This window comes from Psammomys obesus, unplaced genomic scaffold (assembly GCF_907164565.1).
Source record: "Psammomys obesus unplaced genomic scaffold, mPsaObe1.curated_primary_1811, whole genome shotgun sequence".
Taxonomy (NCBI): domain Eukaryota; kingdom Metazoa; phylum Chordata; class Mammalia; order Rodentia; family Muridae; genus Psammomys; species Psammomys obesus.
In genome coordinates, this window is record NW_026596100.1 from 11187390 (window position 1) to 11192487 (window position 5098).

A 5098-nucleotide genomic window follows, 5' to 3' on the forward strand; every position below is an offset into this window, starting at 1 on the left:
TCTCTGCAGTGCCCCTGGGCCCGTTTTTGTTTGTTTGTTTGTTTGTTATTTTTTGCTTCACTGGTCTCCTTGAGTGCTTCTTGTTCCCTCTGGGTCCTTTCATATCCACCTTCTTCCATAAGACTCCCTGCACTCTCGCTAGAGTTTGGCTGTGAGTTTCTGCATCTTCTTCAACCTCCTGCTGGTTGGAATCTTTTAGAGGATGTCTGTGGTAGGCTCCAGTCCTGTTTTCTCTTTTCTACAGCTTCCAGTGTCTACCCTGTTTTCTCTTCTGAGTGAAGACTTAGCATCTTTCCTAAGGTCCTCCTTGTCATTTAGGTTCTTTAGGTCTGTAGAGTTTAGTATGTTTATCTTATATTATATGGCTAATATAACATAAATAATCCACTTTCAATAAAAAAATAAATACCAGTAATTTACTCTATTGTGATGATTTTTTAAGCTTAATTTTTTACTTTTTTAATATTAGTTACAGTTTATTAACTTTGTATCCCAGCTGTATCCCACCCACTCATTCCCTCTCAATCCCACCCTCCTTACCTCATCTCCTCCCATGCCCCTTTCCAAGTCCACTGATAGTGGAGGACCTCCTCCCCTTTCTTCTGACCCTGGTTTATCAGGTATCTTCAAGACTGAATGCAAAGTCATCCTCTGTGGCCTAATAGGGCTGCTCCTCCCTTTGGGAGGTGAGGGAGGCTCAAAGAGCCTATAATTGAGTTCATGTCAAAAATAGTCCCTGTTCCCCTTACTAGGGCCCACTTGGATACTGAGCTACCATGGGCTACATCCAAGTAGAGGTTCTAGGTTATATCCATACATGGTCCTTGGTTGGAGAAACAGTCTCATAAAAGACTCCTGTGCCCTGATATATTTGATCCTTGTGGAGCTCCTATCCTTTCCACGTCAAAGTAACTCTCCCTTCTTTCTTATGATTCTATGCACTCTGCAGAGTTTGGTATGAGTCTTAGTATCTGCTTTGATACTCTGCTAGGTCGAGTCTTTCAGAGGCCCTCTGTAGTAGGCTCCTGTTACTTGTTTTCTCCTACCTCCAATGTCCATCCCATTTGTCTTTCTAAGTGAGAATTGATCATCTTATCCTGGGTCCTCTTTCTTGTTTATCTTCTTTAGGTGTACAGATTTCACAATGTTTATCCTATCTTATAGGTCTATATAAGCGAGTATATACCATGTGTATCTTTCTGCTTTTGGGATTCTTCACTCAGGATGATTGTTTCTAGATCCCACTATTTGCCTGTAAATTTCATGATTTCCTTGTTTTTAATTGCTGAGTAGTATTCCATTGTGTAAAAGTACGAAAATTTCCGTGTCCATTCCTCAACTGAGGGACATCTGGGTTGTTTCCAGGTTCTGACTATTATGAATAAAGCTGCTACAAACACGGTTGAGCAACTGTCCTTGTTGTGTACTTGAGCATCTTTTGAATATATGCTTAGGAGTGGTATAGCTGGATCTTGAGGAAGCACTGTTCCTAATTGTCTGAGAAAAGTGCCAGATTGATTTCCAAAGTGGTTGTACTAGTTTGCATTCCCACCAGCAACGGAAGAGAATTCCCCTTTCTCCACAATTTCTCCAGCATCTGTTGTCACTTGAGTTTTTTTTATTTAAGCCATTCTGATGGGTGTCAGGTGAAATCTCAGGGTTGTTCTAATTTGCATTGTGATGATTTTATTTATTTATTTAATTTCCCATTGTGTTGTTGAGTCAACTTGGAAAAGAAATGAAATCTCTTCAGAAATTTAGAAGCAAAATTAATGTGTATACACAATTTAAATATTCTTACTCAGAACATTTGACCCGAATGGATGTTTTATATTATAATTTTTAAGTTTCCGATTAAACATACTAATAAGTAAAATAAAAGTAATTTTAATAATCTAATGAAAATTAATATTTCGGATTCTAATAAGGCTCCACAGAAGACTGTAATATCAGCTTTCTCTCTGGGACTTATAACTGTATATATCATCTGCCTCTGGGGCCCTGATGTAGTATTCAGCATTTAGCCTGTATCTCATTGTAAGATGATAAATACTCAAACACTTCACTGTGCCTTGGGTTCTTGAGAACCCAAGGTCTTTGTTCTGGTCTTTGCCACAACAAACTTGTGCCAAAAGGAATTAAAAAGGAAAGAGATTTTATCTGAGAGCCTTTGCAAGCCTTTGTATGCTTTAGTTTTTCTATATGCAGACTAAGATAAAGGATATGCCAAATAACTAAAGTATTTTAATTATTTGTAATAATTTTCAAGTGCTTTAACATTCAACATAATTATTTAATAAATTTAATCTTTATGTTAATACATAGCTAATGTCTTATTTTCTGCAAACAAATTAATATAAAGGGATTTATGACTTAGAAAAAGAATACAGAGAGACTGATAACCTTGACACTTCAGGAAAAAATAGAATGTAAAGACACATTGGCTCAAAGAGATCGTATTAAAATTCTTGAAAGAAAAAATATTTTTATTTTTATAATTAACATTTATATCCTGTGCATATATGTGTGGATGGGAGGACATACCTGCACAGAGCACACATGGAGGTCATCTTGTAAGGCTTGGCTCTCTTCTTCCAGCATGTGAGTTGCTCAGACCAAACCCAGGAACTCCATCACTATCAAGAACCTTTAAGTAGTCACTCATCTTAGTAACCCAGTAACTGTGAATTTTGAAATAAAAACAGAAGTGTTGAGATGAAATTCTAATAAAATTTAAAATTACATTATTAAAGCAATTTTTGAGAAATAAATATCTTTAAAAATCAGTATTATAAAATAGGCCTTGTGAATATACTCAGAGACATTGATTCAAATTTACTTCATTTCCTTTTAACTAATTTTTATGGAGAGAAAAAGCACAAAATATTCACTAAATTGTAGATGGGTTGAAAAATCAACAATGTGCATACTATGATTACATACGTGAAATTATGTATGAAGCTGCCCTTAAGTCAATGGCATAAGTCTAAGTGTAAAGCATTCACTGTGCACTGCTCCCAGCACACTAGTGCCTCTGTCCCACCAACTGAGCATAAACAGAGCATTCCTGCTTCTGTCCTTGTAGTTTTCCTTTTGTCTGAAACCATCTTCCGTCACTCTTCTCCACCTACAAGTCTGTTCAAAAGAGATGCTAATTGTTTTCCGTCATTCCTGTGTTCTCACATTTCAGAAGGATCACTATTAAAAAACAAACAAACATGTTTTTCTTTTGATTTAAAATGTAAATTATTTTCAAAGGCAGAAATGTAGAATTTAAGTTCTTGTGTCTTTTCAGCTTCCCTCCACAACAATGTCTCAACCTTCCTATAATACAGTTATTTAATACAGTTAATACAGTGACCCTTTAATACAGTTCTTCAAGTTGTGGTTACCTCCCAACCATAAAATTCTTTCATTGCTACTTCATAACTGTAATTTTGCTACTGTTATGAATCTGTGTTTTGCAATGGTCTTAGATGACCACAGTTTTTTGGGTGGGTCCACCTGGGGGTCGATACCCACATGTTGAGAACCATGGCTCCAGCACATGGGTTTCACTGTAGACATAAATGTCTGGAAAGTTTTTGTTTGTTTATTTGTTTGTTTTGTTTTTTAGTAAGTGAATGAACCAATGAAGGAATAAATGTCAGAGTCTTTTGCCAAAATTTAAGATGATACTTACTCCTCATTTTTTTTTTCTTTTTTGTTGTAATATTCAACAGACTGAAAAGAACAGTTTCTCTGTCATTGACCACATCTGCACCACGACTGGGTTATATAATGCAAGCATTTATGGCATACTTGATGCTAGCTATCAATACATGCCCCGACCCTTGGGGCTTCAACGTGGGTTCCTAAGGGAGGAGAGTGGAAGGAATGGGAGGGGACTAGAAGCGCAAGGAAGGAAGCCAAGTCTGTTTGTCTGATCAAAGCTTCCGTTTATTAGAAATTTTTACCCAACTTATATAGGGAAAAGGCAGGAAAGGGGGGAAGGTAATTAGCTGCTGCAGGAGACAGGAAGAGTGCTTTCATGTATTAAATAGGGTACCTGCAAGATACCATAGGGATGTTTTCTCACGAATGCTCTAACAAACGGATGTCCTCACAGTCTATCACCCATGAGTTAGGGTCCTAGATAACTTTCACTAAATAGCTTAAGGTCTTCACTAATTGACCTTTGCTCACTATTTGGCTTTGGCCTAGTAAACACCTTTTGTCTCCACTAGATAGCTTTGACTCACTAATTGACTTAGGTCAGTAGATAGCTTTGGCTCCACTAGATAGCTTTGACTTTGGCTTTAGTAGATAGCTTTGGCTCCCGGCAAATACAGACACCAGAGAGCACTTGGCCAGATTTATCCAGTTCACACTACCAGAAAGTGATTCTGAAATGTTTAGCATCATGGGTATAAAACTCACTGTAGCCCACGGCAGCTCAGTATCCAAGTAGCTTCCCTAGTAAGGGAAACAGGGACTGCTTTTGGCATGAACTGTGTAGCTAGCTTTTAGACCTCCCCACCCTCTTTGGGAGGAGCAGCCTAGCTAGGCCACAGAGGAGGACATTGCAGCCAGTCCTGGTGAGACCTGGTAAGCTAGGGTAAGATGGAAAGGGAGGAGGACCTCCCCTATCAGTGGACTTAGAGAGCAGAGAGTTGCAGGGAGGAGATGAGGGAGGGAAGGTGGGATTGAGAGCAACAACTGAGATACAAAGTAAATAAACTGTAATTAATATAAAAAATGTTAATTGAAAAACTCAGTGTTTTTAATTAAATACCACCTGTTGCAACACATATTAAGAAAAGATGGAACTATATAAGGATACATATTTTGTAACTAAAGTATTTTTTCCTAGTATGCATCACATATGCTAAAGATGAAATAATGGACTCAGGAAGGTTTGGAGTCATGTATTTGGAGTGAAGATGTGAAAACACTGAGGCAAGAAGGTGTAAAATGAATTAAAGTATTTGTAAAGAAGTCTAATTCTCTTAAAATCTGATTAAAATGCAAGCAGACGGGCCAATTTTGTTCACTCAAACCTTACCCCTCTCATCTATCTATCTATCTATCTATCTATCTATCTATCTATCTATCTATC